The 23,115-nt window shown below is 40.9% G+C and overlaps 1 long non-coding RNA gene across 1 annotated transcript; it reads right to left on the reverse strand.

The window, feature by feature from the left end:
• Positions 1-12,367: 12,367 nt before the first annotated feature.
• Positions 12,368-15,422, reverse strand: LOC139076833 (uncharacterized). Its single transcript, XR_011528826.1, has 3 exons — positions 15,220-15,422; positions 12,838-12,933; positions 12,368-12,504 (listed from the first exon to the last, which is right to left on the reverse strand). It is a non-coding gene; the product is annotated as an uncharacterized lncRNA (long non-coding RNA).
• Between the last annotated feature and the right edge of the window lie 7,693 nt (positions 15,423-23,115).

A 23,115-nucleotide genomic window follows, 5' to 3' on the forward strand; every position in this document is an offset into this window, starting at 1 on the left:
AGCTGAGTTCTGTGAGCCTACATTGCCTCAGGCATGAGGAAACGTTGGCCTCACAAAAATACAGGTCAGATTCCTTCTACTATTAGACCAGGGCTTACAACATAACAGAGTCTGTAGGCGATAGCCGAGATATCCAAGTTGAAGACAATAGCCAACATGACAACACTTTCCTAAAAGGGTTGGACTAGTTTCTTAGAGTCAGCACAACAAAAATAGAGGAACATTCTGTAGGGTCATCAATGCCACTTAGGGTATATGCAGACAGAAAAAGTACTGTAGCTCAAACATCATGCAACACACAGCAGAAAACGTTGGGCAGGCTCCCCTCCTTCAAAGCAGTAACCACAGCAATCATCTTTTAAATTTCAGAGAGATATACCAGTAGACCGACACTCAAATTAGTAAATATTTGTTCTAAAACGTTAAAATACAGTTTTGTATATCCTTCTGGGTCTTATATGCTCACTGTAACTTGCTGTCCTTTTACTTCTGTTACCTCTGTGTTTGGCACATAGTAGAATTATATGCGGGAGTAAACAAATGATGGAAAAAAAAGTGAATAGTTTGGGATACAATATAGCTGGATCTAATTCTTAAAGATGCTTGAATTGGGAGAATTGTCCAGAGGGAGAGTCCTAAATGATGACCTATTTTTATGCACCAAAAAGAAGTTGTCATTAATTGATTCATTCATTTGTTCAGCAAATATTTTTTGACTATCTTTTGCACATCAGGCATTGTGCTAGGTTTCTCTGATTCAGTGATCAACAGAACAGATTTGGATACTGATGTCATAGAATTTACACTATAAGGGGAAGCTATTTTTAAAAGAAAAATAAAAAAGGAGTGCACAATAAGGATATAGTTAAGATTGTGATTAGGGCCAAAATAGGAAGAGTTTGGAGATTATGCAGGGCCTTGTAAGCCATGTTAAGGATTTTCTGTTTTATCCTAGGAGAAATGGAAAACATTGTAAGGTTTGAAGCAGAGATATAACAGGATTTAAATTTCATTTTGAAAACAACACTCTAGTGGTCTATACATAGAAAGGATTGGAGGAGATGAGCAAAGCAAGATGGTGACAGAAATGGATGAGAGTAAAGGTCCAGCTGGGAAGTTACTGCTGTAGTTCAGGCAAGAGATGGTGGCAGTTGAGCTAGAAGAGTGGCAGTGGAGATATGGAGAAGTAGACAGATTTGAGATTCATCTACCAGGTGACAATGACAGATGCTTAATAAAGAGGCAATAGCCAAGGGTAACATCAACATTTCTGTCATGAGCAGTTGGGAGGATAGGAGATCAGGAGATTGAGAATGCTAGGTAAAGAGTAGGTTTGAGGGTTGAGAAAATGAGTTTGGATTCAGATATGTTTAAAGTGAGATGCATGAGAGGCGGCCAAGAGAGGATAGCAAGTAAATGTTGTATATACGACTTTATAGTTCAGATGGGAGATCTATATTGGAGAAACCAATCTCTGAGTCATTGGTGTATACACAGTACTTTTTACAAGCTGTGGCAGTGGATAAGGCATCATAGGAAAAGAATGTGAGACAAGAAAGAAACAAGGTTTCAAGACTGATCTTTGAAGCACTCCAATTGCTAAGTAGAATGGAGGTGCTAAAGGGAAATGAAAAGGGTTGGCCAGATGGAGTAGAAAGAACTCTAGATTGTGTGTTACACTAGGTTGCAAATTACAGAAGCCAAGGAGAGAGAGAATTTCAAATGAAGAAAGTGATCACTCAGGGAAGTCAAGGAAGGGGAGGACAGAAGGAGTATGTTGAATTTTGCAATGTGGCCACCATAGAGATCTTAGCTAGAACAGTTTGGGTGACATGGTGGATTGGAGGGAACTTAGCTGTGAAAGGGAAGTGAAGGCATTAGGAAAATGTGCAAAGGTAGCTCTTTCCAGAAGCCTGATCATGGGCAGAATTTTTAGTTTCTATCCTCGGTTATGTAGCTTGCATTTCTCCATTTGTGAAATGAGGATGTGAATATAATCATACTCAGAAAATAACTTGAGAAATACAAGGGTAAAGCCCTGTATTTGGCATGATTCCATTCAGTTAAGTTCAAATAATATTTACTGAGCACATGCTAGAACCTGGGACCGAAAGATGAATAAACAATGTGCATTCTTGCCAAAAGCTTACAATTTATCAAAGGAGACAGAATAAAATACACACATTTAAGAAAATGCAGTAAATTTGAAGAGGAAAGTATGTGTGATGTACTGTCATAGCAAGGAAGAGGGGTATTTATCCCAACAGAGGAACTTGAGAAACTTTCTTGAAGAGAATACACATGAACTAAGCTGGGAAGGAACATAGAGGAACTAGCAAGGTAGTGAGAGGAAGTAAACATACACCACAGAGGGAACTTAGGAACATAAACAAAGGCCCAGAGAACCGGAACACAATGAAAACCCTGGGTACACCCTACCCATGATTTGCGCAGGGAATCTAAAAACACATCAGCTTCTAGAATATAAAGCTGGAGTGTGAGCTAAGTCTGGAGAGGTAGACAGGCCAACCTCATGAAGAAGTTGCCATGTTAAGAAGATTTGACTTTATGCTCTGGTAACTGTCTGAGTTCAAATCTAAGATCAACCATCCATTAGTTCTGTGACTTTGGATGAGTTATTTAAACTCCCGGAGCCTTAGTTTCCTCATTGAGAGTTTTTCTTTTCAATTTCCTTGAATGAGAGTTTAAATAATACCTACATCCTAATATGAAAATTTCATGAACTCTCTAATAGAGTTAAACATTGTTATCAGAGCAGGAAGCAGCCTTAGACAATCTCATCCAATCTACTCATTCTACATATAAGGAAACTGAGTCCCAAGGAGATTGGTAACTTATCCAAGTTCACTCCTTGCAAAAGCAGCAGAGCCTAGATTTCAACCATCTGATACTATGACACTATTGGACATTCTTTTCTTCCAGGAGTCAAAGAAAAGGCTGAAGCAACCAAGGAGTGAACGAGCAGGCAGAGGGCAGATTGTCAAATGCCAAAGGGTTGTTGGAGATACCGTTTTCTGATGATGGGTCACAAGCTGAAGGCTGAGAATTAAGACAAGGACAAGAGGTGGGACGTGGTAACCACATCTTCAGATATCTCTTCCCTCCTGGTGTAAATCACCATGGACTCACAGCTTGGCACATATACTGCAGCAGGCATGGGTTTTGACAGCCCAGCCAGCTTCATATCCCTATTCTGCCATTTACCAGTTGTGTGACTTGAGTCAACTCTTTTCTGTACCTGTAAAATCCGAAAATAATGCCTTACTGAATTCTTAGCAAGTTTGAATAAGTTAGCATATATGGACATGCTTAATATATTGCCTGACACAAAGGAGTCACCTAAATTTTTGTTTTCTTTATTCCTTCTAACAAGAATCCAGGGCAGACCACCACAGACACAAGTTGAGAATATTTAATGACATAGACCCAGACAATTTATTTCAAGATACCCCAGAGAATCTGGAATTGGACAATAGACTATTTGATAGACTATTCTCTATCCTCTGGATTTCAGACTAACCTGCTAAATACCGGACAGAGGATGACAGATTGCTCAACAGCTCAGAGACCAAAGATCAGAGTCTGAATTAGACGTGGTGGTGCCTTTAGCTAACAAGAAAGGGACATGAGATGGGTTAGTGGGACAGGTGTGGCATCTGTGACAGAAATAAATACAATTAGAGGTAAGAAAATTAAAATGGGTGAAGTAGGGAAAGAAGCTGTCAACCAAGGCGTCATCATCTTAAACACAAAAGTGCTCTGGCTGGGCAGCCATAAAATGCTTTCTCTGTAATTATTAACAGCTGTCGCATGAAAATTATTTTGTGTTCATTTCAATGTGAATAGTTACACAGGAAGAGTAAGCACTTTTCTTTCACTGCACGACCTTTAAGGAAGAAAGCATAAAGATTTGCTTGAAGTAGCCATGGAACTAGTTCTGTAATCATCACATGACTTGGTACACTCCAACACGAAAAAGGCAGGGATCCTGACAAAACAAGCTTTAGGCGTGGTGTACATGAGGATTTTGAACCATGTTTCATCGCTGCTTCTTTCCTTCCCTGAGATGAGCTAACTTCTCTGTCTTGGCCATTTGATAACTCTCATATTTCCTATTGAAACAGCCAGGCAAAAACAAAGATAGACTAAGCTCTCCACATCTTTTTAATCTTGAGCCTCACAAGGATTTTTATTTGCCATAGTCATACCACACACCATCTCTCTTCACCTCTCCCGTTCCACAGTCTTCTAAACTCTTATATCACAGGCTAGGTGAGGACAAAAATGAATCTCCCTATGACTCTCCCTCCCTTTTTCTGTTTAAGAAATTTTGATAAGGAAAAGTTAGAAAATGCAGATAAGGTTCATTCACTTTGCAACCATTCGCTGAGTACCTACAATGGGTCAGGTGCTCTGCCAGGCACATGAAGCACAAAGATAATAAGACACAGATCTTGCCCTCAGGTGCTCTCAGTCTAGGAGGGAGACAGACATGCAAACCAGTCATTGTACTGCAGTGTAACAAGTGCCACAAAAGAGGTGAGCATGGGAATAAAAGAGGCTCATTCTTCCTACAGGCAGCTCAAGAAAACATTCATGAATGAGAGGTGTTTCGAGTTGAGTCAAGATGGAGGAACAAGGACTTTGTCAGAGACAAGGGAATAATGGTAGATGTGACAGCACAACAAACACAGGGATGTATGAAGGACCTGGCAAATTTGGGTATCTGCTAATGGCTTATTGATGTAATGAGGGTGTGATGGAATGGAGTAGGATTGGGGAGATGAGGTCAGAGAAGGGGACAGAGACTAAATTATGAAGGGTTTACTATGACAGTGATAAGGGGTTTTAACTTTATCCTGAAGGTAATAGATACCCGTTGAAAGGTATTAATCCAGGAAGTAAATAACTCAGTTCAGAGTTTAGAAAGGTCATCCTCAGCAGTGTGGAGGTGGAGAGAGGATGAGATGGAGTGGAGATTCGAGGCAGGATTTCTAGCGAGAAAGTCACTGTCTTGGTTCATGTGAGTGATAGTGGGAAACTGAACTGGAGGGATGGCAATGGGAATGGAGGAGAGGAGGCATATTTGAGAAATAGGTAAGGTTAGCCAACTAATTAAATGTGTAGAACGGGGGCAAGGGAGAAGCAACGGAAAATGAACACCAGACTTGAGGCTTTAGCTTCTGGGTAAGTGGTGGTAAAATTAGCTGAAGTAGAAACGTGGAAGGATGTTAAGGGGAAAATCAGTTTTAACTTTTTTCTTTATTTATTTTTATTTTCTTGCAGCAAGGACATTTAAAATGAGATCCATCTCAAATTTTTTAGTGTAAAACACAGTATTGTTGACTGTATGTGCAATGTTGTACAGCAGATCTCTAGAACTTATTCATCTTGCTCAACTAAAATGTTATGCCCGTTGATTAGTAACTCCCTATTTTCCCCTCTCTCTAGCCCCTGGCAACCACTATTTCACACCTTGATTCGATGCATTTGACTATTTTAGATACCTCATATAAGAGGGATCACACAGAATTTGAAGAGATATCAGCACTCCCATGTTCATTGCAGCACTATTCACAATAGCCAAGATGTGGAAACAACCTCAATGTCCATCCACAGAAGAAAGGATAAAGAGAATGTGGTATATACATACAATAGAATATTACTCAGCCTTAAAAAAAAAAGGAAATTCTGCAATATGTGACAACATGGATGAAGCTTGAAGACATTATGCTAAGGGAAATAAGCCATGAACTTCTTATAGGACACTAAGTTGGCACTGTCCAATAAGTACTCAGATGTACATATGGATCTTTCACTGAAGTAGAGAAATAACTGGACAAAATCAATACAAACCCTAAAGCTAAGAAGGCAACCAAAAAATTGTACATGACAACCTCTGTCTGTGGAGGTCAGATTTGCTTAGGAAATCAAGTAAGAACTCTAGTGGTTTAGAAAGCATTTTTCCATCTTATTATCAAAACAGAGACAAGAAGACAACTGATTAACCTGGAGGATGAGGAAGATATCCTAAAACAAAAGATTGAGATCTTAGTGGACACCTAGGACGATTAAAACGAAGTCTGGAAGGCCAGCAGAGATTGATATGAGAGAGAAAAGACACTCCCAGGTCTACCTGCTCTTTCCAAAGGTTTTAGAAAAGGCGAAGACGGGTCAGTTGCTATCAAATCAGAAACAGTGACCTCCTGTAACAGGGGAGAAGAGACACAACCTGGGAGGGCGGAAAACTCTTGCAGAGTATCTTCTTAAAGCCACAGAGACAGAAAATCAATTGAGTACCTTAAATATTGAGAGAAGTGTTGAGAAAAATAGTTACAGAATATCTGGATGGATATGATGGGGGAAAATAGGGAAGATCAGCCTAAAATGCTCGGAGCATTATGGGATAACTAAGCAGAAAAAACGAATAAGCAGAAACTATGGATGAATAAGAAGTAGCAAAAAGATATTTAGGTTCAGAGGTAACAGTTGTTTGGCAGTGATAAGAGCAGTACGAGCAGTCAAAAAGGAGTTGAGTCACCATTAAGATGGAGAATTGATTCTCAATCTTCAGAAACTGAAGGAGCCATGAAAAAATCCAGTTCCCAAAGTGTGTTTCATCCCCGACAAGGCCCACTTATAGTGCTACTCCTGTGTTTCCGTGAAATTTCTACGGCCTTATTTCTACGGCCTTATTTCTACAAATATATTTACAATAAATCCCTCAGAGCTTGGGGTACTCGGAAATCATACTGTTCTCTCTTTTTTTGGCAGCCAAAATTGCCTAACATACCTCTCCAACATTTCTAAGCAGTTAACTACATCCTTCTTGTAGTGTAGTAGCCAGAATGAATGAAATCCTATAGGGTATACTATCCAATAAGGAGTAGAGAGATTATCACCCTCTCCACTCCGAACATCATCCCTTTTTGTTGGCAGCTTCATCACACTGTTTAGATCGACTTTTCCGTCAATTAAAAGCCTCAATTCTTTCATTATTTGTTTATTCATTAAGCATGTATTTATTGAGCTCCTATTGTGTGACAAGCACTGTTCAAGGAACTGGACACGTGCAGGAAAGCAAAAAGGAAACACAGCCCTCATGTAGTTTAGTATCTGGTCGGAGAGTCAGACACTGAGCAAAAATAATCACACTCATGAAAGGGTCACTCATCACACATGAGTGAGGAGGTGGCCCAAAACCACTCATGCTCCCCTTAAGACTGCTTTCTCTTGTCCTCCACCCCTCCATTAGCAGGAAAAAAGAGGAAGCTCTTGTTTACTTATTTAGCACAAAAAGTCCAGATCTCTCAGGAGATACCACAAATCCAAACCCTAATCTCCTTAAGGCTCTGACTTCAGGCCCCACCCACATCTCCAACCCTTCAAACCATTCTACTATCTCCTCAAGAGTGCCCAAGGCAACGTTATTAAAATCCCCAATATCCTCAAAGTCTCCATGAATGTCCCCGTCAGTTTTGTGTTCCAGCTGAGAGCCGCCTCTCCCCTGCGGACTCTGCTTTCCCTCCAGCCCTCTCGGGTGGTAGCTCATCTATCTCTCTGGGCCTGGAGGTGGGAAATGTGTCCTCCTTGCGCCTCTTCTAAATCTTTTTCCCTCTCTTGTCCCTAACTCCTACCCCCACCCCCACCTTTGAATCTCATGTCCTCAGACTATACTACCCATTACCTTCCTTACAAAAGTCATCTGTTCATCTGCCCCTCTTTCTTCTCAACTTTAACTTCTTCCAACACCTTCACCCCACCTTTCATCTGCCACTCTTGACTAATGACCAAACTTCTCTTTTCACTGAGAAAATGAGAGCAATCGGAAGAAAACATGAACAAGCTCTTTGTATCTACCTGCCTAATTACATCTGGCCCATATATTGTCTTTATTCTTATCACTATTAGTGAACTGTTTGTGCTCTTATCTATAGCTGCTTAGATGTCTGCTCAAGGAATTTGCTCCAGCCATTCTTCCATTTCTCTTCTACAGCATTTATTCTGGGGGTATTTCCAGATGCTATATTTTTTTTTCCACCTTAAAACCTCTCTCTTGACCCTACTTCCCACCCTGGCTACTTCCCTACTTCCCCATCCTCCTTTGCACTCCATCTCTAACTGCTCTTTTCCTTGAACCTGTTCCTGTCAAGGTGTTGCCCCCACCATTCCATGCTACCAGTCCTTTTCGGGATCATCAATGACTACCACAATGCTAAATCCAACAGTCAATTCATAGTCCTCGTCTCATTTTACCTATCCCTAATATTTGGCACAGTTGACCACTACTTCCTACCTGAAACATTTTCTTCACTTGACTTCCAGAACACCACACTGCCCTGGCTTTCCTTCTACTTCACTGGACTTTCCTTCTTACTATCTTCTGATGATTCTTTCTCAACTTCTTCACTCTAAATTTTCCCGTCACCTTGGATCAATTCTCTTCTCTAATTCACTCACTCTCTGGATGATCTCATCTCATATTTTGACTTTAAGTGATGCTTATATACCAAAGAACCAGCCCTGATGGTCTAGCGGCTAAGATTCAGCACTCTCACTGTCGTGGCCCCAGGTTCGTTTCTTGGTCAGGGAACCACACCACCCACGATTGCCATACTGTGATAGCTGTGTGTTGCTGTGATGCTGAAAGCTATGCCACCATATTTCAAATGCCAGCAGGGTCACCCATGGTGGACAGGTTTTAGCAGAGCTTCCAGACTAAGACAGACTAGGAAGAAGGAACTGGCCACCCATTTCTGAAAAAATTGGCCATGAAGTTCATGAATCCTATAAATAGCAGGGGATCGTTTTCTGGTATAGTGTCAAAGGTGAGAGGATGGTGGAAAAAGACTGAGCAGAGGTCTGCTCTCCTGTACACAGGGTGAATAGGAGTCAGAATTGATGGCACTAACAACAAACATGCCAAAGACCGACACATTAGTATCTACAGCCCAGACCAAGGATAACCCACTCATCCCAGTTTGCCCAGGACTTTCTTGGTTTTAGCACGAAATGTCCCATGTCCCAGGAAACTCTTCAATCCCAGGCACACCAGGATGGTTGGTTACCCTGCTCAAACTTCTCCCCCGAACTCTAGATCCATAAATCCAACTATCCTCTCTCTCACAAAGTTAACAGGTCCAAACTGACCCCTGATCTTTCCCCTCAAGTTTGCTTCTCTCATGGACTTGCCCATCTCAGTAAATGGTGACTCCATTCTTCTAGTTACTTATGCCATGAACCTTAACGTAATCCTTGATTTTTTTGTCTCCTGTAACACATATCCAATCGGTCAACATATTCTCTTAGCTTTCCTTCATAAATACCCAGAATCTGACCGCTTCCTCCACTTCTACTGTTACCACCCTGATCAAGCCACCATCATGTCTTAGCTGGATTAGTGCAGACGAGCTCCTGACTGATATCCCTGCTTCCACACCTGATTCCTGCCCCCCGCCACCCATACACAGAGTTTATTCCCCACCCTGTAGCCAATGAAATCCTTTAAAAACATATGTCAGATCACATCTTTTGCTTAAACTGAAAAATTATTTCCCACTCACTCAGTCTGAAAGTCAAAGCTCTTGCATTACCGTCCAGGTCCTGCATTTACTCTGCATTCCCATTTACTCTGCTCCAAACACGCTGGCCTTCCTGTTGCTCTTTAAATATATGGAACACACTTCTGTCTCAAGACTTTTGCCCTTACTCTTCCCTCTACCTGGAGCAGTCTTCCTTCGGGTACATGCAAGTTTCACCCTCTCATCTAGTTCAAATGTTGCCTCATTGGTTCTTCCCTGACTATTTAAAATAGCATGTACTTGTGTGCACACAGAGACACATCCTATCCTCTTTCTCTGATGTATTTTTCTCCATAGCCCTTATCACCAGTGGACACACTTTATATTTTATTTGTTGATTTGATTATTGTCTATTTCCTCCATCACTAAGTGAAGATCCTGAGGAGGGAACTGTTTTATTCGCCACTGTATCCCCAGCACTTAGAACAGAGCTTGGTACGTAATAAACAGTCAACTATGTCTTATGTAAACCAATGAATGAATTGTGTATTCAGATAAGAACTCCAAAGGGTAGGAACAGTACATGTACTACAAGCACATGTAACTTGTACACGTAACTACAAGAACATGTAACAAAAGAATCTCCACCTAGAGAATAAGGGAGGGCTTCTAATGCAAATGACACTTGAACGGAGACCTGAAGCATGAGTAGGTATTAGCCAGATGAGAAGGAGGAAAGAATATTTCAGACAGAAGGAATAACCTATGAAAGGCTTTGTGACAGGAGGCTCCATAGTGTGTCCAAGAAACTGAAAAAAGCCCATATGACTGGACTACAGAGAGAAAGGAGAAGATCGCTGAGACAAGGCAGAGGAGGTATACAGGGACATGATTTTAATCTGTATGTGAGAAAAATAAAACAACATTAGAGAAACTTAATCTGATGATAGATGTGTGTATGACCCAATCATGTTTGTGTTATGAAAATATCACTAGAGCTGGTGTGTTAAATTGGGTGAAGAGGGCCTGAGTAGAAACATCGAGATCAGATGGACCACAGCAATAGCACAGGTGAGAAATGATGGTCTCGTGGACTAATAAGGTAGTGGGGGAGACAAAAGAGTGACAAATTCTGAGATTCTAGGAGTTAAAATGGACAGTCTAGAGAGGAGTTAAAGATGGGGAGGAGGGGATGAGGGAGAAAGAGGTATCAACAATAATGCCTAAATCTACTAGCAGAACAGATGGTAGCAACATTTGCTGATTGGGGGATATTGGAGGAGGACCTGGCTTGGAAGGGATGGTTTGAGTTCAATCTTGGTGAACATTATGGAGTCCACACAGAAATCAAAATATAATGATGTACACCTAAAATTTATATAATGTCATAAACCAATGTTACTCCAATAAAAAAAAATGTGAAAAAAGAGAGATCAGTCTTGAACATGCTCTCTGAGGAGACTTCCGGACACCCAATTCCAAGAAGAGGAATTTGCTGAGCTGTTGGACGTGCAGGACTGGAGGTATGCAAAGGTCTGGGCCGGAGACAAGTATTTGGGAGCTATCATTGTAAAAATGATAATGAAGCCTTGAGATTGATGAGATGGCCCGATTTTTGCATGAGTTCTTACTAAGCCACATCTTTCCACCTCTGTACGCACATAGATAATTTTTCAGACAAAAGCATGATGATAATTTTATCTTTATTTAATTTCATCTTGTTAGTGAGTCAGATTATTGCTGTCACGTGTTATAATTTTTTTTAATATTCTCATTCTCACTTATTTTCCCTCTCCTCTTTCCAGCTTTGTACATTCTGCAATAATAATAACAACCAGCTGCAGCAGCAGCAGCACAGCGTACACGCCTCTAACTAATCCATTAATAACCACGTGGAACCAAACAAGATAGAGAGTCTTACCTTTGGGACCCTAGTTGGGACCTCCCTCCAGGGTAGCATTGGTGGAGGCAAATCCTCTTTAGGTCAGTCACAGCAACAGTTAAAACTTCATCCGACTTTACGATTCAACAGCCCATCTTGTTTCCAAAGGATAGCACGGAAGAACTTATAGAATTATTTATCCATCAGGCAACTTCAGAAACATGACAAGCATGCTCTTAAACCTAGTGTTCAAATCCCAGTTCTATAAGCTCCCTAGCTCATGACAAGTTTGAGCAAGTTGCTTAAACTCTCTGGGTTATAGTTTCCATTTGTAAAATATTGATCACAATATCTGCCCTATTGATCTGTAGAGAGGATTAAATGAAATGATGCATGCAAAGTATCCAGCACCTAATAAGTACACAAAACAGGAGCTACTTTATTTTTGTGTTATCATTATTACTACCATTTTCCCCAAATTGATGTGCATCTAACTTGCTACCAGAGTATATCTCTTTTTGATAACCTAGTGGGCTCAAGGGAGGACCATTGCCTCATTCCAGCAGATAATAGCAACACAAGAAATTGTGTGTGTGCAAAGTTGGTCATGAGATGGACCAAAAGAGTTGTCCAGGGATCAACCACAGTTGAGGAATAGTTTCAAATACAACATAGGGAATAGGAATGACATTATTGGTTGAGAGTGAAAATAAAACTTTATAAGGTTTCTTTTTGTCCAAATGTTGAGAAACTAATAGAGATGTGCCTTTATTATCAATTTGATGTTGAAATATTTACCACACTAGCTAAGTGTCTGAGGTACCTACAAAAATTGGGCACTTACAGAAATTTACATCATAGAAAATATTGACTTATAGTGGAAAATATAACTTATAATGGAATTTTACTGACATTTGGCCTTTTTTTCTAAGAAAATATGCACTGGAAAACCAAGGGTCAGGGAAGAAAGAGCACAGCTTTTGGAGTCAGACAGATCTAGGTTGGAAATCTAGCTCCCCACTTACACACAGGATTGCCATTAGCAAGCTTCTCCATATGTCTATTCTTCAATCTCCTCATCTGTCAAATGTGAAAATTAATGCCAATGTCATAAGGTTGTTGAGTGTGTTAAGAGACTTACCACATGCAAAGTGCTTTATACAAAATAAGCATTCAATAAATGTTAGCTCCGTTTTCCTAAATACTGGGAGCTTAGCACAGGCAAACAAGATGGAAACAAAAGCGTTATTTTGTTCCAATGAGCTACACCCAAGCTGTTCTAATAATACACTCTACAAACTTCTTGCTATCTTTCACTCCCAGCACTTACCTTTGCAAACCTATTCTTTGGACCCCACCATTTGTTACAATCAAGAGAAGACAATGAAATGGTATCTATTTTTAAACACTTACTAAAAGATGCAGAATGGAAAATCCATTTCTAATGACTTGGTGCTTCATCCCATAACGCTTGGTAGATGAAAAATGAGTCTCATTCTTGGATTGTACCTGTTCTTAAAAGTCACTTAATTTAAAATATGTATATATTAATCAATATAATACATTCACGTGGTAAGAAAGCAAATAGGACTTATGATTAAAGCAAAATAACATTCTCATCCTCTCTTCTCACCCTCAATGCCACACCCCAGAGGGAAACTCTTCCAGTTGTTCCTGTTTTTTGTTTTGGTAGCTGCCTCCATAATTCTAGATATCATCTTTTTATCTCTGCTTTGTTTTATCCACTTTAGACAGTATCTTACAAACCTCATATACGAGAGCTTAAAATTCAGGTCACTTACTCATCTCTACTCAAGGCATGTTATTATTATTTATGGTTCTTCTATTAGTTATCTTTATATCTTTAAATAATATATTTAAACCTCTATTTGTTATTCCATCAGCTTTTGCAATGTCTCTTACAGCCTCAGTTACTCGTGGCATGCATGATGCAGTGGAAGCTCCAGGAAGATTAGGCTCTCTATCTAATTTTTTCCTTTCTGTGTATCCCAAGTGCCTAGAATAACACTTGTACCCAGTAGGATCTCAGTAAACATTTACCCAGTGAATGAATGAATGACTACACTAATGCTATCAGTGTGTTAGCATCCTTACCTTTCCTTCTACATGTCCTTTTCCTCCTCCAAACAGCTACACTTTTACGTGTTCACATTATAGGGTCATTGATATTTACATGTCATCCTGAGAGCACAGCAAAGCCTCTTATGTTCTGTCCACAGTTGACTTAAGGCTCGTCATCTTTGCTTTCTCCAAACGTTGTCTGGTTTATTTAAAGAGGAGCCCTACGTGCCATCTGCCTCCCTCTTGGTTGGGGAAGAGGCACTGAGGTACCCACTGGTGGCAGCAGCTTCATTACAGACCTCAAGGGAATTCCCTGATTTCAACTCCACTTCTCACCCACTTGCTGTCAACTCCAAGGCCAGAGACTTTTCTGGGATTCTGCAGAGCAGATCAGCTCTTATCTCCTTGTAGCTCCTTGTCATCTATAAAACTATTGTTTTTCAGCCTGTTTCATATACCAAGCCATTCCTGTTCATTTTCAATCTCCCAGAAATTTGTTAAAATCACTTGTTGGTTCATCCCCAATTTCATTTTCTTTAATGTTATTGATTTATTTCTTTTGTGCATCTCTACTTTTATTTCAGGAGATGTTAAAATGCAAACTTGTACCTTGTTTGCCAGAAGTGTTAGAAGTAATTTTTTAAATGTTTTATTTAATTTGTGCATATATGAAAGAAATTATGGGATTTACATGATTTATTACAGACAACTTCTTTTTGCCCTTCCTGCTCTGACTTCCCACATGAACCAAAATATTGCCAATATGTGACTGTTGATTCTCTTAACTTTTCTTTCTTATTTTTAATTCTGAGATTTATGTTAATTCTGTGATGCATCTTTTAAGCCACATAAAATTTGATTTTACCAAAATGCAGTTAAAAACAAGGAAATACATTTTAAAAATAACACCGCCCCTCTCCAACACACACACTGTGGATGAGCACAAATCCAGCCTCATAGAGAATAGAGAAGAGAGAGGAGAGAGGAAGGATGAATGAGCAACTGCGACCTGACTTCCTCCTTCTATGACCACAAAATCAATGTATTGACCCAGCCAATATTTTCCAAAAGAGGATGAGGATGGAGAATTCTAGAAAAATATGTCCAAAGAGCACCTACGCTTATCACACTTCCACCTGAAGAGAAGCAATTCTCTTACCAAATTCTTTCACTCATCTAACAAACATTAGTTTGGAAGGGAGGAGTCTCACATTTGTTGATCACACCATGTTCTAACTCTTCACTTGCGTTACATTTTTTCTTGGTTACAACAAACCTAAGAAGTAGGTATTACAGTAGACTGTTGTCATTTGCAGATTTAACATTGGAGATTTTGGCTATTTTCCAGTAACCCGAAAATGACAGGACTTGTAATTTTTCTGAAGCATTCACTGGAAGCGGATGCCCACTTGGAGGCTGCATTAGTGGAGCAAGTGATTAACCAGTGAGTGAGATGGGATTATTCGCCAGCATCTCTATTTCAACTTGAGTTTGTTTTTCTCACATCTCTCTCCCATCTTTCTAGTCCTCCTCAAGTGCTCCAGTAGAATTCTTGCATTTAGGGATTCCATGTCTCAAGATTATCCCTTGAGTATTTCAAGGGCCTATTCTAATCAAGACATAAAATAATGTGACAGTGTTTGCCCAGGAGAAAATGACAAAGTGAGATCCAAGACAATTTTTCTGGTCTCCAAAATTCATGCTCTTCCTTACCTCATCCAGCGAGCTTCCTCTAATGCTGGTGACGGAACTGCAGCAATAACTTTTATCCCCACCTGATCCGAGACCCAAGGAGGAAGCGTGCACCTCTCCCTGCAGCAGACTGTGCTTCAGGCAGTTTAAGGATCCTGGGAAGGTCAGCCTGTCAACAAGGAGGCTCATCTCTTCTTTGTCCACAGGAGGATACAAACTCCCTCCTGCTGACCAACAGAATGAGACAAGCAAACACAAATCACTCAATTGAATCAGTCAAATGACCAACTTAATAATGGGTGGAGATGTGTGACTTGAAGAGAATATGAATTAACTGTGAAAAACTGACAAAGAAACCAAAATTGAGTTAAGAAAAAAATGGTCGAAGTTCTGCCAAACTCAGAGAGAGTCCACGCCTCAGGCAGCGTGTGATTCTTCAGTTCTGTAATTGGTTGGAGGAGTTTTATACAATGCCATTGTTCTAGTTCATCATAAGGTGAAACTCGAATTGTTCCAGTTGTTTTCAGCAACCAGTAAACCAGGGCCTTTGTGCGTGGGAAATATTTTGTCAATGACCAAACCTGTTTTTCCCTCCAAAGTATTTCATCAACATGTTTCCTTCAAACCAATTAACTGTTTTATTAAAGGGAGGTTTGCCCAGAATTTCTCTGATGAGATTAATAAGATCACTCCTTCCACACAATTACCAACAGTGTGGTAGGTAAAAGGACCCCAAATCCCCATCCTCTGACTGAGACTCCAGGGAATATTTACCAGCTTTTCCTACTTTGTGAGGCATACTCTATTTGCTATGGATGTTGTGGCTTAGTGCTGGCTTTTTAATTTTTTTCAAGAAAAAGAGTTCAAAACTTTTTTTAAAAAAAACTAATCGCATCTGGGCCCCAGGCAGCTTAGTTAGCTGAGATGCTCTTAGGTAAGTATTGTAATCATTTAGAACGTACCTAGGCCAGATAATCAATGCGATTATTAGTATTTTCTGCTAAAGAACACAGTACACAGAAAAGGTAAAATCTAATTCAAATTGCACAAATAATAACTCAATACATTTATGTGACACTTCAGAATTACAGAGTATCTTCACACCCATTACTTCACTTAGTCTTCATAAGATTCTTGAGAGAGAGATGCTATTCTCTTAGTGAACAAGTTGGGCAACCTGCCTGAGGTGACAGAGATGCTACATGACCAAAGCCAATGCCATATATATTATTATGCCTTCACCGAGCACAAACCTGGTGCTGGGGTGACAGCGACTAGTAAGACAGTGTTTTCCTTCACGTTGTTAGCAGTGTGTGTACACATATACTCAGCAAAATGTCTAATGTTTGCTGGAATGAACTAGAAAGCAGTCTTTCTGCCAGCAGACAAGAAAACCCCACCAGGCACGATCCCAGTTCAGCCTACCTTCCCTGCTTTGGCTTGGACCTGGGTGGATCATAAATCTCATGAAAAGATTGCTCAGTCATTGTACTGATTCTGTCTTTGCCAGATCCATACAAGTTGCCAACAAAGCTGAAAAGCAACCTGATTTATCAGTCTGCTGTTCTGAGGGTGGTTAACGTCACATTCATTGTGCCCGGTTGCATCCGTGCCCAAGCTCCTCCCCGGGAAAACACAGGGGCAACTCTTGAAGCTGTAGTGACTAAGAGGAAACCATAATCTGAAAGAGGTCACATACGACCACAGTTAGATGTGAATGAAAAACGATTCTACTGACTTCTGAAGTGGAATATAGTGACATGAACTAGTATTCACTCTGATGCCCCCTAAATGCCACTGAAATATTGTCAGAAAACCAATATGTAAAACGTTCAAACTGTTGGCCAAAGGGAAAAGTTAGTGGTCTGATTAGTGGAGAGTTATTACTACAGGTATAAACGTCTGTAAGATGTCACAAATGACCATAACCTGTGGCACCTTTGCCCCTTCACGTCACCTCCTCCACCTGCCCCCCTCTCAGCAGAGACCCTTCCCTCTGGTGTGTTCAGGAACGGGCTTTGTCCCCTACATCTTTCCTGAACTGAGTATCAGGAGTTGCTCCTCCCTGCTCCTTTGAGCTCTGGCATCTATCATGGCTCCTTTTGCAGCTGAGAATCCTCGAGAACCTGCAAACATAGTCCCTTTTGAGGGAGGCTGCCACTCTTTCACACAGGACCAGCAGACAAGACAGGCCATTCTTTTTTGTCCTCCTCAATCCGTTTGTTTTCCATAGCATAACCCCACAAAGCCGTATGATGTGCCAGTCTTTTCTAAATTGCCGACGTAACCAAAAGCACTGGGCCAAGAAGGAGTAATTTAGTTGAAAAGAAACTGGCCAGGGGTAAAGCACTCAGCAAGTTTAAGCTCTTGCAGCAGTTGCTCCACAGACTCTCCCCAAATCCTAACCCTGTTGTCCCGTCTGCACCTTTCTTGTGTAACCTGCACGTTATGTAATCTCTACCATGCAAATCGCCACCTCTGGGAAACTCCGCTCGTAACCACAGTGGTGGCGCGTCCATCACTGCTCATTACCCCCAAGTCATTCCACCTAGAATAAATCTCTGAGGTGCTCCAGCTGGTCCAGAGTGGTGTACGGAATTCTCTATCTTGCAAAGCAGTCCAGGGTGGATGCGGACATGTCACGTCCAGGTCCCCCTGAGAATTTCCCATCAGCATGCGCTGCAGACACTCCTCTTCCTTCAGCTATCCAGAGAACAACTGTTGCCTCAGACACACACGTCTCTAAAGGACAAAGCTTCCCTCTCAGAGATGGGACAGCCAGTGTTTAACCAGAGATCACAAAACAGTGGCTACAGACATGTTTTCTTTGGGCCTTCACTTTTTAAAAAAGTGAATCAGTCTTTGGAGTAGAGAGAATAATGACCTTCCCCACAAGATGTCCACGTCCTAGTCTCCAGAACCTGTGAATATGGTATCTTCCAAGGCAAAAGGGGCTTTGCAGATGCCATTAAGTTAAAGATCTTGAGATGTGGAGGTGATCCTGGATTACTCAGTGGGCACAACACAACCACAATGGCCCTTACAAAGGAAAGAGAAAGAGGCAGGCAGGAGAGTCGGAGGCAGAGAAGGCGATATGATGAAGGAAGCAGAGGGTCGGAGTCAGAGACAGATCAGAAGATGCTACACTGCTGGCTTTGAAGACAGAGGAAAGGCCACAAACTGGGGAAGACAGGTAGCCTCTAGAAACTAGAAAAGGGAAGGAAATTGATTCTCCTCTAGAGCTTCTGGAAGGAGGACAGCCCTGGCAAAACCCTGATTTTGACCCAGTGAAACCCACTTCAAAATTCTGACCTCCAGGACTTTAAGATCATAAATTCATGTTGTTTAAATCACTCAGATTGTGGAAATCTGTTACAGCAGCAATAGGAAGCTAATACAGTTTCTGCCATTTAAAAATCAGAAGATTTGTCATTAAATATATATATATATCTTTCTAGCCTCTCTTGGAAAATCGGGAAATCTGTCCACACTTGGTCCACTTTCCATGGCAGAAATCAACTAAGTCGCAGCTGCCTCTTTTAGAAGGAGAATTGGGTCTTCAGTTCTCCAGCATCCTTGCCTTCCCTGTGTTCCCAGCTGAGCCTAAGAGCCAAGTGTGGCTTGTTATTATCAGCTTGGCCTCTGTGATTTAGGGATGGCCTGCTTCACTCAACGCTCGGTCAGTACAGGTGTCCGCGCCATTTTTTTCCTACCAGTTGTCCTTCAAACAATTGCCCAAATGGACAACCATTCAAAGTTTAAAAACCTGCCTGGGGAAGGCCACAACTTTTATCTCTGAAAAGCACTGGACAGAGAATTAGACTGAACCAGGGAAAGGAGATAAGTGTGCCCACAGACAAGTTGGAAGGAGGGACAAGGATCATCATGGTAAGTGTCACCCATAAGGCACCATCTCCTCTTGGGTACAGACAGACTGAGTTTGACAATATTATTTCAGGGCGATTTGTAGTAATCACTCACACACATAAGGATTCAGCAGATTATGATCACTTGGAAGCCCTGGCTTTTGTTTCAGTTTGAGGGAACAGGAGCCTAAATTAGATTTTAGCAATATTTAGCCAGTGACAGATTTATATCATGTTTTATAAAATCATGTTTTAAATCCAGTAGATGTTTGCCAGAATCTGGGTTGTTTTGTCTGGGAAGGAAAGTTTTGGCTACAGAACAACTTCTAAAGGTCTTGTAGAAAGAAATGCATAATGCTGAATGTACTTAACGGGTACCAAAAGAACAGTATCTCTGCCATGGAAGCCACCCACTCGGCAACTTGACAACCAAAATGTTTCCACTGGATAGGGAGAAACTTCTGCCAAGCCAGGTGCAACCATGATGAGTGGTAAATGTCCAAAGTTATACAAAAGGCTACTTTATAAAATGGCAGTTGGGTTTTTTTACAGTTACAGTGAATATCAAAAGACAGCATCAATAGAACAATTCCAGAAATCATAATCACTTTCTCCGTTAAAAACACCTATTCAGAGCCTTTGCTTGTTAACAGGCAACTTCATCTGGCTTTATTTTTATAACACCTCTGATGGTTCGACTGTGCAACGGCCAATCATTGTGAACAGGCCAGTTCTATTATTAGGTCGGTTTAGAAGAGTTTGTAGTCCCACATAGAGGAAGAGATTTATTCTCCAAAACTGGGCTGTTCCTGCTCAATGTAAACTCTGGTCAAAGAACCGCTGTCTCTGGGAGAATTAAGCGGATTTGGAAAATGAAACAGTTTTAAACCGCTTACGTGAACATATTTTTTTCAGAGTGAACTAAGTCACTCTGTTTCATCTGTGGTACATGAGATTTCAATGTGCACCACCTGGGGAAACACATGCTTGACTGACTTGTTTATCGATCTGTGTTAGTTTACTAGGGCTGCCATAACAAAGTACCACAAACTGGGTGGCTTAAACACAGAAATTTATTGTCTCTCACTTCTAGAAGCTGGAAATCTGAGATCAAGTTGTTGGCAAGGTTGGTTCCGTCTGAGGGCCGTGAAAGAGAATCCATTCTATGCCTCTTTCCTACCTTTTGATGGTTTGTTGGCAATTTTTCTCCCTCCTTGGGTTTGGCTGCATCGCCCCAACCTCTGCCTTCGTCTTTACATGGTGTTCTTCTTGTGCCTATGTGTCCGTATCTTCCCTTTTTTTTTTTTTTTTAAGAGTGGCACCTGAGCTAACAACTGTCGCCAATCTTTTTTTTTCTTCTGCTTTTTTTCTCTCCAGATCCCCCCCCCAGTATATAGCTGTATATTTTAGTTGTGGGTCCTTCTAGTTGTGGCATGTGGGACACCACCTCACCGTAGCCTGAAGAGCGGTGCCATGTCTGCGCCCAGGATCCAAACCGGCGAAACCCTGGGCCGCCGAAGTGGAGTGCAAAAACTTAACCACTCGGCCACGGGGCCAGCCCCTATATCTTCCCTGTTTACGAGGGCCCCAGTCATACTGGATTAGGAGCCCACCCTGCTCCAGTATGACCTCATCTTAATTAATTAATTACATTGGCAACAATCCTATTTCCAAATAAGGTCACATTCTGAACTACTGGGGTTTGGGACTTCAACATATGAATTTTGAGGGGACACAATTCAACCTATAAGAGGACCAAATCCATGTTTTATATCAACTGGACCGATCTTCTAGAAAATCATACTAAAAGAAAAAGAGAGAAGTTGTAAGAGAACATTTTTTTCTCACTTTTCTGTTTCATGCATTGCATATTGCCATCCTCTCTGTTCTTGCCATTTGGAGGAAGAATGCACATTTACGAATGCTAGGCCTTTATCAAGGTAAAAGCTATGGAAAATTTTGTTCAGTATTTAGATATTGTAATTAGATTTTACCCAAGACTAATTTCAAAGAAGTGGAAATGGGTAAAGTAATATTGTTAGACTTTAAGAACTTAAACAATGAGAGCATTTCAGATAAGATAGTTAATGTTATTTCTTAAGATGGAGATAACTGGACTCAGGAGTAGGTTTTTTGTACAACAACCCAAGAGACCGTCTCCCCATCACCGTGCAATCCTTACCATCATTAGCCTTCTTCTTTCACAGCCCTCGGCTCCCATGCCCAGCTCTCCATTTTTGATTCTTCTCCTGCCTTATTCTCACTCTTTGCCATTTTCAGTGTATCACACTTCTCCTTCCAGACGTTAAATGTAGAATTTCCTTCAAAGTATACTCCCATCCTGTCCTCTTTCCCTGCTTTTTCCTTGTGACTGCATTTACTCCTTGGACCCAATAATTACTTTTAGGCATCTGATTCCTAAGTTGATATTTTTAGCCTTGACTTCTCTACCTAGCGACAGACTCAGGTTTCCAGTTTTTGCCCCTGAAACTCATTAAAACTCAAACTGAAAGCATCATATCTTCTGCCTCCCTGAGCCGTCTTCTCCCCTCCTTACATTGTTTCTGTTAGTTTATTATTCTCCCACTCAACCAGGCTCAGAACCTTGCAATTAGCATACATGTTTTTCCCCTTGTTCTCATATGTCCAATAGTTCTAGAAATCCTGTTGTCTCTACCTCTGATGTGTAAATGGTCTTTCTCTGACTTATCCTAGTGCAAAGCCCTCATTCTTTTTCACCTGAGTAGTTTAAATTGCTTCCTGTTACCTCTGCCTCTCTCTGCTGCATTCTAAACTATACCCTCCTTCTTCCACTTTCAAAAGTTCAGCTGAAAAACACAATTGATTCCCCCATTCTCTATAAATTTTAGACCAAGACAGAAGTTGTAAACTGGCGTTTGTGACCTCTGTACTGTGGATATACTCTTCTGGTTTTCTTTATCTCCTGCCAGTGCTGTACAGGCACCCCATTCTTTGCAAACTAGACCACATGCTATTTTCTTTTCTAATGGGTTTTACATAAATGGATTCTTCCAAACATTACATTCTTTAAGGCCAAAGACTTGTTTATTCTGTAGTCTCTGTGAAGTCATTTTCTGATAACCCAGTGGAATCTCTGATGCTCAGCATTTTATTTGCACCTCTGTTGTTCCACTTAACACACGCCCCAGCAGAGTGAGGAGCTCATGGTATATGCTGAACACGTGTCTTCACTGACGGCCTTCCCAATATGCTCTTCTTTAGAGTTATTGGCATGCTTGTCCTATCCTGTCTGCTAGATTGCAAGCTCCTAAAAAGTGAGGATTCACTTTATTCATCTCTCTATGCCACTATATGCCCTTCCAGTGGTTTGTTCTGAGCCTTCAATAGACAACTAATTAAGGACTGTTAATTTAAACTAAAAATGATACTGGAAAATCAACTTGACACACCAAGAAATTGTGTTATAAATTTCCCAGCCAATAGGTGAACGGAAGGTTGAAATTATTATTTCATCTAAATATCTACTTTGTTAAATTTACACTAATCACTGCATTATGTAACTTTATCTTTGAAACATCGTAACAACTGTCTTGTGAATGTTCCATGGGCTGCTAACAGCTGGAGACTTGGAGAGGGAGCGGGAACAGCAGAAGGAAACTTCATGCACCCACGAGCCCTGTTGAAAGTGATCCCAAATCTTAATCTCAGGAATGTTCCCATGAGAAAATTTTCATATATAGCTGTTCCTATTGCTCTTTAGTACAAGATTTTCCGCAAAAGACAAAGGCTTGGTTTTACCTCCTAATATTACTTAAATTGAACATTCAATAACAATAAAAGTAGGGGGGCCAGCCCAGTGGCTTGGGGGTTAAGTTCACATGCTCCACTTCAGCAGCCCGGTGTTTTCAGGTTCAGATCCTGGGCGCGGACCTACATACTGCTCATCAAGCCATGCTGTGGCAGTGCCCCACATACAAAATAGAGGAAGATTGGCACAGATGTTAGCTCAGCAACAATCTTCCTCAAGTTAAAAGAGGAAGATTGGCAACAGATGTTAGCTCAGGGCCAA

This window comes from Equus przewalskii, chromosome 17 (assembly GCF_037783145.1).
Source record: "Equus przewalskii isolate Varuska chromosome 17, EquPr2, whole genome shotgun sequence".
NCBI lineage: Eukaryota > Metazoa > Chordata > Mammalia > Perissodactyla > Equidae > Equus > Equus przewalskii.